This window comes from Micropterus dolomieu, linkage group LG23, assembly GCF_021292245.1.
Source record: "Micropterus dolomieu isolate WLL.071019.BEF.003 ecotype Adirondacks linkage group LG23, ASM2129224v1, whole genome shotgun sequence".
Classification (NCBI taxonomy): domain Eukaryota; kingdom Metazoa; phylum Chordata; class Actinopteri; order Centrarchiformes; family Centrarchidae; genus Micropterus; species Micropterus dolomieu.
Window position 1 is genome coordinate 8090482 of NC_060172.1, and position 14292 is coordinate 8104773.

Sequence of the window (14292 nt, forward strand, 5' to 3'; positions counted from 1 at the left end):
TGAGGTCTTGTCTTGACAGGTGGCATTTATTTATTCAAAAAGGTCAAGACATTGATGACAAAATTATGAATTTACCTTGGCAACAATCTGAAAGTTTGACATCTCCTCTTGCTGCCACTGGATGACATATTTCCTGCCAAACACTGACTCTAGTCTCTACTATCGAGCCTCGGATGGTATCAGTGAGTGTATGTGTTGCCTGGCAACCTACTCAACCTTGTTTACATGTAGTAAAGCGAGAACATCAGCCCACCCCTCCGACGCTCTGTCACATGGCCAGACCTCAGCACTGGGCTCCCTTCCTCCCCCTGCTGCCGTCCTCTGATTACAGTGTCTGCTGGCGACCAAATCGTCCGGCGGACCTTGCTGACTGTTACATCAGTTTCACAGCGGGAAGTGAGCCGTCACAAATATGCATAAGAGAGGAGGTGGATTGCCATTTTGTTTAATGACTCCTTCCAATGCAAAAAGATGTCTTATGGGAATTTTGTGGTTCTTCAGCTGAATTCCTCTTCTTGAGCTATTTTTCTAAATATCTCCAGGCCCCCTAAATACTGTGCAAACTTTTTTGATGACTTTGGTGAACTGCTGTCTATAATCTGTATTGACTTTGACTGTGTGGTTATTGTTGGTGATTTTAACATCCATGTTGACAACCCCCAGGACAGAGGGACTAAAGAACTGTGTTGTGTTCTTGATAATTATGGACTGACCCAACATGTGACGGAGCCCACACACAATAAGGGACACACTTTGATTCCTGTGTTTTCTCTGAGAGTGCTATCTGCGTGCACACAAATGTACAAACAGAGGTAATCACAAAACAGCATATCACTGAAAACACAAGTGAAAAATTTATTTTTTCGACACCCGCCCTCTCACAGGTCTCAGTCAATGAGCTTGTAGATAATTTCAGTTCTAAAATTACAAATGTTATTGATGCCATTGCACCAGCCAAGGTGAAGGTGGTCTCTGGTAAGAGAAGATCTCCGTGGAGAAATGCCACGCTGGTTAGAACTCAAAAAAGAGAGTGTCAAAAAGCTGAATGCAGGTGGCGGAAAACAAATCTCCAGATTCATTATGACATCTATAAAGAGAGACTTCGCATTTATAATGTAGAGCTGAGAAATGCAAGGCGGTCCTTCTTCTCTGACATCATCACCAAAAACACTAAAAATGCACGTGCCCTGTTTGCTACTGTCGACAGGCTAACCAACTCTCCTGTTTCTGTAGCCTCTGACCTTCTATCCACCAGGGCCTGCAATGAATTTGCCTCCTTCTTCACAGACAAAATTCAAACAATTAGACAAGCAATCAGTGCCTCCATGCCCGTAACAGGATATGTCTTGTCCCTGTGTCCACTTAAAAACAATTCATATAGCATGAGACAATTTGATTCTATTAACCATAAAAACCTTCAAAAATGTTTCTAAATGCATGGCCTCAGATCTACTACAACTTGTAAACATGTCTCTCCTCTCAGGTTTTTTTCCCCACAGGCCCTGAAAATTGCAGTCATTAAGCGACTCTTAAAAAGGAACAATCTGGACAGTTCACTGATGAGCAATAATAGGCCCATATCAAATCTCCCTTTTTAAGTAAAATCATAGAAAAAGCTGTTTTTCAACAGCTTAGTTCTTTCTTGGCACTAAATAACTGTTTTGATGTCTTCCAGTCAGGTTTTCGACCACACCACAGCACTGAGACGGCTCTTGTTAAGGTCTTCAATGAATTTAAACACTGACAGTGGCAGAATTTCAGTCTTAGTATTATTGGATCTCAGTGCTGCATTCGACACGGTCGACCACAACATAGTACTAGATAGACTTCAAAACTGGGTTGGACTTTCTGGCACAGTACTAAACTGGTTTGAATCCTACTTAAAGGACAGGGACTACTTTGTGTCTATAGGTAGTTACACATCTGAGCTGACAAAAATGACACGTGGAGTTCCCCAAGGCTTCATTCTGGGGCCTCTTTAACATTTACATGCTTCCACTGGCTCAGATTATGAAAAACAACAAAATATGTTATGTTATATGTTACCATAATTATGCAGATGACACACAGATTTACATAACCATATCACCAGGAGACTATGATCCCATAGGGTGCTGAGTAACTGTATTGAGCAGGTCAACGATTGGATGTGCCAGAATTTTCTCCAATTGAACAAAGTTATTAAACTGAAGTTATTGTTTTTGGAGCCAGGGAGGAACAAATGAAAGTCAGTGCTCGACTTCAATCAGTAATGTTAAGAACCACAAATCAAGCCAGAAATCTTGGTGTAGTCATGGAGCCACATTAAGACAATTACAAAGTCAGCCTACGATCACCTGAAGAATATATCAAGGATTAAAGGACTTCTGTCTCAGCAGGACCTGGAAAAACTTATCCATCCACTTATCTTCAGTCGACTTGACTACTGTAACAGTGTCCTTACGGGGCTCCCTCAGAAATCCATCAGACAGCTGCAGCTGATTCAGAATGCTGCTGCTCGAGTCCTCACTAAGACCAAAAAAGTGGATCACATCACTCCAGATATGAGGTCTTCACATTGGCTTCCTGTACGTCAAAGAATTGATTGCAAAATCCTGCTGTTAGTTTATAAAGCACTAAATGGTTTAGGGCCATTTACATTTCTGATCTTCTGCTTCGTTACGAACCATCCAGAAATGAGTAGGTAACTGAGTGAAAAGATAATGAGAGTGAGATTGAACAGAGTGAAAGAAGTGGTCTTAAATCTCACGCCTGAGTGATTTGCAGGAACCTCTGTCCACCTGTAAATGTGCAGGTGGGTCCAGAGTATAACTGGATCAAAGTGGCCTGATGACAGACATGTCCTGGTTTCTCTGTAGTGTCAGAGGGTTTTTGGAGTTTCAGTGGACCCAAAGATTGCTGTGGACCCAAGTACAGACTAGCTAGAGAGAGTAGATTAAGTGTACTTCTCTGTTTATTCTCTTTTCAAAATAATTGTAACTCAATTATTTGCTCAACCCCTCAGCCTGTTTTTATTTTCTATTTAACTCTTTTAACCCTGACTGTACACTACACTGTAAATTATATTTTAGTGTATTTTTTAAATTTCCTTATGTTGCTTTTAAAAAAAATGTATATTTCCCTGTTGCTTTTATGTTTCATGTAAAGCACTTTGAATTACCTTGTTGTTGAAATGTGCTATACAAATAAACTTGCCTTGCCTTCAAGTCAACTTTCCATGAACATGCTTTGATCCAGCACTCAGCGAAGAGCCAGCTCTTTCAGCTTCACCTTCTGTGGCTTATATTCCTTGTGGACGGTGTCACTGAGTGTCTTCTGGACAACTGTCTAGTCAGAAGTCTTCCCCATGATTGTGGTTGTGTGTACTGAACCAGACACAGAGATTAAAGGCTTTTCTCAGGTCGACATGTAATTCTTAATTCTAATATTTTGAGATATGGATTTTTGATTGCAATAAGCTTTAATCATAAAGATTAAAACAATGTGTAATGAATCTAGAAAATATGAAAGTTTCATTTTTTGAATTAAATTACAAAAAAAAAAGAGAACTTTCGATATTGTAATATCTGAGATGCACAAGTATAGTGTGGTGGCACAGAGGCCCAGTAGATAGAAATGTGGCCTCCCCAGCACGAAAGTCATGGGTGTGAACCCCAGTTGTCCCAGGTCTTTCTGCGTGGAGTTTGCATGTATCTCCTTAGTCTGGGTGGGTTTCCTCGAACATCAAAAACATGGTAGGTTCTCCAGTCAGTGCCATTGGCCAGTGACACTGGCACAGAATTGGAGTTGGTCCCCGGGTGCTGTATAGTGGCTGCCAACTGCTCCCTTGATGGATGGGTTAAATGCAGAGAATGAATGAATTTCGCTATGTGTATGTGACAGCACCTTTAAAAATTCAGACCAGAAGTACTACACCAGACTGTTAATTAAGAGTCCTGCATTGAAAATGTTACTTGAATAAAAAGTGTTTAAGTATTATCAGCAGGGATGACCGAGCACACCAATATGTATCGGTTAAACAAATTATATGCATCTGGATCCGTACTCGCAATGGGTGGGTCTTAACCCAGATGTGGGTGGGACTCACCCGGTGTTATTTATTTTAGCCTGAAATTATTGGCTGATCAGAAGTTGCTATATTTATTAGAAAAATATTTACAAAACAGCCTCAGAATTGAGATTCAAAACAATGTTTTGAAATTCAATGGTAAGATAACATTTTTTTTATAAAGAGGTTCCTATATTTAGTTTTAGAAAACAGATATTGGCACATTTTACTATGATGATAGCCTACTCAAAAAGTACATTATCTGTACCGGATATTCGTTTCAGCAGAGTGTTTGCTCAACCCTAACCCTGGATTTTACTGCTGTAGTGCTCATAGCTCATTTTGAAAAATTCTTCATCAGACTACAATTAATGATTATTTTCACCATGAACTGATTGTTTGCTATGTAAAAATAGAACATTGTGAGTAACACAGCTGCTGCAGGAGGCCTCGTTTTCTTCAGCTCGTTATGAGTTGACAGTCGTTCGGTCTCCAGTTAATTATGGTGTCTCCCTCACACCTCCTACATTCAATCAGTCCTGCAGATGTTCTGTCCTGACTTTTTCCACTTTTCAGATGAGCCTTTGGAAGTCAATTAAATCCGAGTGCCTTGTCTAACAATCAAAAACCCAGAAATGTGTTGTTTTTTTTAGTCTTGCAGTTTTAGTGATTTCAACTAAGTTGTCTGTTTTTCAAGCAACAGCAGAAAAATCTGGAAAAATCCGGCGTGACCAGTAAGAAACTTTAATTTCAATCAAATTACGATCATTATCATTAAAATTATGTTTTTTGACTGGTCCACCCTGCTGCCATGACGTAAACTCTCTCTCTCTCTCTCTCTCTCTCTCTCTCTCTCTCTCTCCCTCCCTCCCTCCCTCCCTCCGCACACACACACACACACCTGTGACCACCTTGTGGTTGTCTGTGTTGTGCTGGTTTGGTGTGTTCCAGGGTACAAATGGTAATAATTGCGTGAATATGTCAGAGCTCGCACGCCTCTGGAGCAACTAGGGGTTGCGAGCAAGTATCTTGCACATGGACACTTTGATGGACGTCACAGTGGCAATTGAACCCAGGTGTCCCACACCCATGGTCATTTGTCTTATCCACTTTTCCATCACTTTGGCTCAGGAGATAGAGCGGGTTGCCTGTTAATCGGAATGTAGGCGGTTCAATCCCCGGCTCCTCCAGGCTGCATGTCAGTGTTCTTGGACAAGATACTGAATCGTTCCACCAGTGTTTGAATGTTAGTTTCTGTTTGAGCATTTAGGCTAGAAAATACAAATATACAAATATAGAGCATTTATGATGGCTGCCAAATCTGCCCTGGTGTCTTTTTTTGGTTTCCCACATCACCCTCCAGTGCTTTATTTTTGATATGTAGATTTTCCTTTTATACTCACTACATTTTACACTCACCCTTACACTCATGACACTCCTGATATTACTGATTTCCAGGACTGCCTTAAGTTTATGTTCATGCTTAGTTTTTTTTTTTTTTTTTTTTAAGCTAATTTTTGTTGGTTAGTTGGGTTTCACTGCAGCTCATGGGTTATTTAGGACTTATTTGAGCAGCTTTTTTAAACTGCTAATTTTTTCATGCTAACATTAGACATGAGTTAAGACTTTATATATCCTCGTGGGGAAATTTACATGTTACAGTGGCACAGAAAGACAGGTGGAGAGGCATAAAAACATAACTACGTAAATGAAATAAATTAATATAAATAAAGAAATTAGAGTGGCAACATTAAAAAAAAAAGTTACACAAATCATAACACCTTAGACTACGTATGCAAATTGTTGAAAAGAATAATAGTGTTATGTTACGTCTTCTGTCAATCAGGGAGTAGAGAGCTGGTCTGCTCCCTACTCCTTGCTGAGGTGATTGGAGAGATGAGGGACAGGTGCGTGAGTGGTGATTGTAATCAGGTGTGTGAGTGAGAATGCCAACCAGGGAAGTCGAAGGACAAGCATGCCATCTCCATGCTGAGCACAAGAAAGGAAAATGCAACACAGACAGACAAAAAAAACAAAACAACACAAAGCAATCCTCCCAGGCAAGGCAAAATAAATCAAAACACACACACTCTCATACCAGATGACACTCACGAGGTGTCACGGCCTCCCTCTTGTGACACCCAGTGAGTTTGCATTTTCCACATTCTTCCTGTAACACATTTTAAGAGCCACCGAAAGACTAAAATATCCCAGGAGATGGCCCACGATACATAGTATGACTATATGACAGTCCTGGATAAGGGCTAGGAAAGTTCGATGTTGTAAATGTAACAAGTTTCATAATATTTTAGATTATATTAGATTCTTTGTCCTTTTCAGGAAACAACATGTACATACCTAACAAGATACTGTAAATTTTACAAACAAACCAAACATGCTTTTTACTTAGCAAATACGTCTGTTGAGTAGGTCATAAAAGGTCATAAAACTTCTGAGGATGACGAGTATTTTTCCAGATAGTTTTGTGTAGTTCACCCAAAGCAATAGACAATACTGAACGCTAGACAACCAAGACAACTACACACACACAACCAAGACAACTACACGCACACACACACACACACACACACACACACACACACACACAGCAAGGCAAACAGTACAGACGTTGTCGTCGCAGCAGATCATGCGCCGGGGAACATAGAAAAGGTAACGTATGCCGTATAATAATAATAAATCATTTTATTTATAGGCCTCTTTGAAAACACTCAAGGTCACCTTACAAGATAAAATAAATGAACAGTGTAGCAATAAATCAGTAAAACTAAAGACTAATAAAATTACAATGCATAAAATCAGGGTACATTAACAAGTAGAAATAAAAGATTACTGTGACCAGATGAACAGTGATCACATTGGATTGTCTACTTTAAAAAGATGTGTTTTAAGTGAGATTTGAAAATAGAAAGCGTGTCAATGTTACGGATGTCTAAACCCCATGGTGGTCAAACGGGCAGGAGGTGCAGTTGGGTGAATAGAAGAAGAATACCCAAGGGTATGGGTGGGTGTGTTAATGTGAAGAAGGTCAGTGAGGTACAGAGGAGCGAGGTTGTGAACGGCCTTGAAGGCGAGGAGCAGAATCTTGAAATCAATGTGGTATTTAACTGGGAGCCAATGAAGCTGCTGAAGGACAGGAGTGATATGATTAATAGAAGGTGTTCTGGTGATGATCCGAGCGGCAGAGTTTGGAACCAGTTGACATTTATGCAGAAATCTGAAGACCAATGAGAAAAGAAATACAATTATCAATGTGGGATGTAACCAGGGTGTGAACGAGAATGGCTTTACTAGTGGGTGAGAGAGACGGAAGGAGGCGATAAATTTTACGTAAAGAGAAGTATGCAGACAGAATGATATCATTAAGGTGAGCTTAAAATAAAAGTGTGCTGTCAAGGATTACACCTAGACTCTTAACCTGAGGGGTGGGAGAAACTAAGGAGTTATCAATGTTAAGAGAAAACTGTAAAGTTTTTTTTCAAAGTGGATTAGGTGCCAATGAGGAGAACCTCGGTTTCGTCACGGTTAAATTTGAGGATGTTGAAGGAGAACCAGGGTTTCATTTCCACAATCAGAGAGGCAATCAGAAAGGGAGGTGGGTGGGAGGGTGGAGGTAGGTTTGGTGGACAGGTAGAGCTGGGTCTCATCTGCATAGCACTGGAAGTGGATGTTAAATTGACAGAAGATATGGCCAAGAAGAAGCAGATAGATGATGAACAGAAGGGGCCCCAGGACAGAGCCCTGAGGAACGCCGGTAGTGACAGAGGATAGCTGTGATTTCAATGTACTCGGTTGGATGAACTGAGTGTGGCCAGAGAGATACCATTTAAACCAGTCCAAGGGTATATCAGTGATACCAACAGAGACTAATCTGTCAAGGAGGATGTTATGAGAGATGGTGTCAAATGCCGCACTAATATCAAGGAGGATAAGAATAGAGTGAGCTGCCATGAGAAGATTAATCGTGATTTTTACCAATGCTGTTTCGGTTCTATGCCAAGGGCGGAAACCAGATTATAATTGTTCATAGAGGTTATTGTCACACGTGTTCATGAACCTGAGATGCAATTGTTTTTTTTGTTATTCTTTTCTAGGATTTTAGAAAAAAAAAAAGTAGGTTAGAAACAGGGCGGAAGTTGCTGAAATTGTTGGGCTCTGCACCACGTTTCTTATATGTATATGAGTTATTGCTGCTGATTTTAGATATGAAGGAATAATACCGAGGGTGAGAGAGGAATGTATAATGATAGTTATTAGGGAGTAGAGAGACGGTGAGCAGGCTTTTTTTTACCAAGATGGTAGGAAGACGGTCTAGCTGACAAGTAGTTGGTTCATATAAGGTCAGATATTTCAGCAACAGAAGGAACTGTGAAACTCTGAGAGTGAGAGACATGAAAAGGACAGACTGTGAAAACTATTAGCAGTCAGTCGCTGGTAAATCTTCTGTATTTTGGCATTAGAAATTGATATTAAGGTGTTACAGTACGCAGTTGAGCACAGATGAGGCGCAAGACAGTCTGGTGGTCGTAGTATGTTTTTTAACTGTGGAGAACAGGGCTCTGGTGTTTCCTTCACCTGAACTAATTATACCTGCATAATGAGTGGATTTGGCTGTAGAAAGAGCATAATTGAGCATAATTGAGAATGTGATTATTGAACATTTCTTTGTGAACGAGTCCAGTAAGGCGTTCTAGGCGACAACCTTTTACTTTGAGCTGCCGTAGTTCGGCTGTAAACCATGGGGCAGAATGGATAAAGGAGCTAAAGAATTTAAAATATTATGTTGGCCATTGTTGTGATGAGCATCCTGTTCATACTAAACAGTTTATACTGGGGAGGCAGTCAATTCCACTAGAGAGAGTGTTTAAGTTAATGTCTTCTATGTTAATATTAATATAATATTAATATGCCCTTGACTTCAACCTTTGTTGGATAATATTAATATTAAAAGATATTAACATGTGATCAAAAAAGTCAGCTGCAATACAACCACGAGAAGTGACACCAGAACATCATATCAAGTCCAAAACATGACCTGAACAAGTTTGTGGGAAAATGAATGTTGCTCCAATCCAACACTGTCCAGGCAAGATGTGAAATCCTTAAGTAAATAAAATCCCCCAGCAATATTATGTGAGGGGAAAGAGAGCAAATATAGGCGGCATAAGCAGCAAATTAATTTATAAAGTCATTATTGAGTTTGGGTGGAGGATAGACAGTGGCCACTGTGGTAGGAGTAGGTCCATTAAGTTGTAGGGCGACGGATTCAAATGTTTCTGAGCAGGCGCAGAAACAGGTGATACTTTCCGCTTCTCGAGATAAATTGTGGCAAGACCTCCCACTTTGCCTGAGTCGTGGGATTGACATATGTAAACAAACCCTGGAGGAGTGAATTAATTTAGGTGAGCACAGACCATACAAACAAATTGTCAATCCACATTGTTTAGCCAGAGGGGGGTTCCCGGGCAGGGAGAGCAGCCAGCAAGTGAGGAGCGGGAGCCAGGCGGTATGCAACAGGTAGGCTAGTCCAAACAAATACACCAGATCATCTAATCATTTTCCACTATGGCCAGATTAGTCAGTAGAGACAATGGGAGAAGAAATTCAGATGACGTCAGTTAAAAATTGACACAAAAAGGGAGCTGGGGAGTCAGCGTTCATTCTCAGGGCCACCATATATTTATATATTCCTACTAGGATACACTTAAAGCTGAGCATTTTACTTCCTTGCAGGAATGGAGGAAAAGGGGAGGACAGTCCTCCCTTTGATTCACTTGCAGCAGTCTTTCATTCTGGCCTTTTGGCATTCCCCCTTTGTTTCTGCATGTTTTTCCCCCTCGAATCATACGTTTAATGTGGAACCAAATGCAGTCCCCTCAGAGATCTGCAGGTCGCATTACAAAAACCACATCCATGTTTTTCTACAGTCCTGTTTTTCCTGTCACCGCCACATCTCTTTTCTCTGAAGTCGTACTGTGTGAAATGAGGTGGAAGAAAACCTGCAGCCTCTCGAGCCTCGAGGCAGCTCGGTTCAGAGTCACTGTCAGAGTGTAATCAGAGCTCATTTCCACTGATTAACAAGATTAAAGGAGGCTGCTCCCCAAGCGGCCGAACCAATTGATAGAACAACCTTTGGAGTATTCCTCTGTCAGTTTAATTGCAGTTAACGCATCCATCTTCCCTCTCAGCCACCACATCACATGAGGATAAATGCCTTCTACTTCAGACAGTAACTCTGTAGTTATATGAAAGATTCCTACTTAAATAGTTTCCTCCCTTCTCTCTGATTAGACTTTGGCTGGTAAATATTTGTGAGAATTGCACCGTGAGACATATTTTCTAAACATCAGCAGAGGGAAAACAGAGGTTACAGATTGTCCTTTATGACAATCAAACAAGACTTAGTGTTGATGATACATCTGTACTGTATGTTGTTTATTAAGACCAGAGTGAAACGTCACAGAGAAGAGGACAGGAAACATCCTCTCAGGAGGTGATGGTACAGAGGTGGTCCAGCGAAAAGGAAATACAGTGGGTCCATCTAGTGGTGGAGGTGGGAACTACAAGAAAAATTAAGTAACGAGTGCATAGGATGTGGAAACGAGCAGATTCTATGCTCAAAACTGACTTTCATACATCGACCAGCAGCACTTTTCAACTCAGCAGGAGCATTTAAATGCAGGAGGAAAAAACCCAGAGATATAAGCCACAGACTATCCAACAGGTAATATGTTTTTTTGAATGCAGAACATGTACTTATAAGATTAGGTATTTTCACACTGTAGTATTGCTACTTCTGCTTGATCCTGATTGGCTCACAGAGCACCTGACCTTGGAAAACCTCAAATCAGCAGGTTTTTGTTCTGTTTAAAAATAAAAAAATGTTTTTGGACTTTGGGGACACTACTGCAGCTTATTTCTGACATGGTGTCAGACTTGAGACGAGGTTGATCATACAGTTTATTGCAACACGGTGTGGAGGTCCATGGTGAGCAGCATGGCAAATAGCCAGGCTCTCGGGAGGTTGGGTTATGTGATTGCAAGGAAAGTGACAGAATCAGAACAAGTGGTAAAACAGCTCAAGGCCTATATGTACTAGAGTTGGCCGTGGCTTCCGCTTAGATAAACTGACAAGCTGGCAAATAGTGCCGTACTGCTGAGTCTTGATTGCTGGATAATAACAGGTGTGCAGGAACCGATTGGAGCCCGAGTGGATCCCAACGCCCAGACAGACAGATAAACAACCAGGAGACGGACAGGAACATAAGGAGACAGAGAACAGCTGAGGACGCAGGGATACAAGGGGGACAATTCTGGACAATGTCATAAATAAATGATCCGACTACTTCTTCCAACCACTTTGGTATTAACACATGGAAGAGATGCTGTATGCTTTGAAAAATAAGGTTAAGAAAGAACATAGTTTGCTGCTTTGTCTTTAAAAAGTGAGATTTACCATTTTTACCCATTGATCGGATAACATGAACGACTGTAATGTCTGTTTTGTATTTATGGTCACTTAATTTTATGGTATCAAATAACAAAAGGTTTTGATTGGTGGGCAGAAAACCAGCCAAGACAATAGGTTGTATTGACCCAGGTTATATATAAACTAAAATGTGGGCTGTGAACAGTGATGATCTACACTCTTTTTAAACTTCTTCGTTGCTGTTTGTGACTGATTGATAATATGTGTAGCCTATCAGTGTCAGGTTTATTATGCGATACAGAGTGAGAACACCCCTCCTATACCTACTGAGATTCACTAAGTGTACAAATAAGGTAATTTTTCACCCCTCTATACATGTGTGAAGATTCTGTCCGATATTAGTTCGAATCAGGACACTTTGCTTTTCTACGTTGACCTAAAATCTTGCTGTGTGTCATTCAAGGCGCATACAAAACTTTATAAAGAGAGCCGGTCAGTCTGTCTGTTATAAAACTAAATAAAAAATATTTCGACCTAGCAAAAGGACCACAGAGTGCATACTTATCAAGACAGCTGTGTTTGAAAACAAAATGAAAGAGTAAGTAACTGACTGCCTGTTTCTGATGAGACGTACCTCGACCCAAGTTTTCACCTCCTACATCTATCTGAAATATATTTAGATAATTTTTACGCTAATAAAATTGATTCTTTTCGCCATTTTTCGCATTTCACATGTGAACATGTTGAACTGATTGGTTCCCGGTAACTGTGAAGAAACTCATTGTTTTAAAATAACAATACCTTTAATACAAACGTGTGTTTAACTATGTGTTCTGACAGTGAAGCCAGATTTCTTCTTGGAGTCGAGATGTTTGTTGCTGCCTGAGCTGTGGAAATGTGTTCTCCCCCAAATTAAATGCTAAAATGCGTAGTTTGTTCTTTTGATCTGAAGCCTCTATCCACAGGACGACTTTTTGATTTGCGTTCCAAACCTTTTACAAATCTCAACTGCAAAATAAAACCGTTTTCTGATCTTACACACTTAGCGTTAAGGATAAGGTTTGGTTAGGCATAAATTTCCTAATATATTTGCATTTTTTTTGGCATTTTTAACATTTTCCTGAATACATTTAGTGCAGAGAAGATGCCTTTCAGAGATTGTTTAGGCTACCAGCTACCTGATAACATTGGCAAAATGTCTACATCAATTTACACGTGGAACAGGTTTTACTGGTTTTACTAAATTATAGTATTATCTTGCTTAAATACAGGCAAATATACTTTATGTGGCCTTTTAGTTGATGCTCTACCGGTTGCAGCGTGCGCTTTCATGGCAGCTGCCATTGTCGTGTGACGTTCGTTTGGCTGCTTCTCATGAAGTCGGGGTACAGAGTTTACTAGTGGAAACTTCGTGTGGCGTTCCATGGTAGCCTACTTTTTATAGTTAGAGGAACGTCTGTCGTCTGATGCTGTCCTTTATCTTGGTAGAAAGTCTCTGCATTGAATTCCACTTAATTTCAGTATTGATTGATCTTCTTACTAATTTATAAATCCAGATTTGCTGTTACCTTATGAACCTACTGGAACCCTCAGGTCCTCTGGTAGTGGTTTTTTTTTTTAAATATTCCTAAAGCCTCTCGGGTTGAAAACTCATGGTGAGGCGTCCTTTCAATATTATGGCACACGTTTGTGGAACACCCTTCCTGATGAGTTGAGGGAAGCAGGGAATCCGGACATGTTTAAAGGCAAACTAAAGACATACCTATTTAACCAAGCTTTTGACTGAGCTGTATTTATTTGATTTAGTTTAAACTTTATTTATTTATGATATTATGAGGGTACATCCAGGATTAAGACCTTTTTAATACCACCTAGGATGAAATTTTATACCAACTTCACGGCTGTATAATGGAAAATTTGTATGAATTTTAAGCCCAAAAAAATTATTTACAAAGTTACATGAATTTAATAAAATATTTTATTATAATACATTCATATTTAACACACTATAGCTTTTTAGGGTGTGTTTCTACTTTGATAAAATGAATCAAGGACATCACTTTGTGCTAAAAAGTGGTGGAAACATAGGAGTTCGGATTAGGGGTGTGACGATACACTTGGCTCACATGCACGATTTACAATATTGGGTTCACAAGACAAGAAGATATTTTAACACTATTTGATGAAATATTCAATGCTGAAATATTTTATTGGGGGTCCCCTAGAAAATTTTGAGCACTAAGCACTTAATTTCCTGCATTCTGCAGACTTATGGTAGAATTGTCTTTATTTATATAAAGTGATAGATATAATAGAAAGAATATAATGCAGTACTCAGCAGCTTGTTTCTTTAGCTTAAGAAACTTTTTTTTGAACAATGCACATTTGTGTCTTTTATCTTTAAATGGCATTGCATGTTTTCTTATTGTGCAAATAAACCTTTCTCAAAGTATTTTCATTTGTTGTTTTTTTTTTAACATTTCTTGTTGCAAGCGATTTTTCAGAACCTATTTAACAAATGCTTTAAAAACAAAAGTGATGGAGACATGTCCCCAGTATCCACAGTGTAACTATGAAATGAGAACAATATTTGTGCAATAAGAACTCTTAAGGGGTGAAATCAAAAATACCAAAAAATTGTGTGGTTTAAGTTCTGCAATTAGTTACACCGTGGCTATATAATGTAATGTGATGTAACATAATATGCCAATTGTTTCAGTGATTATTAAATCTATTCTGTGTCTGCATCTAAAGGCTGCTTGAAATATAATATTATATAGTATTAGCTTGAAGGCAG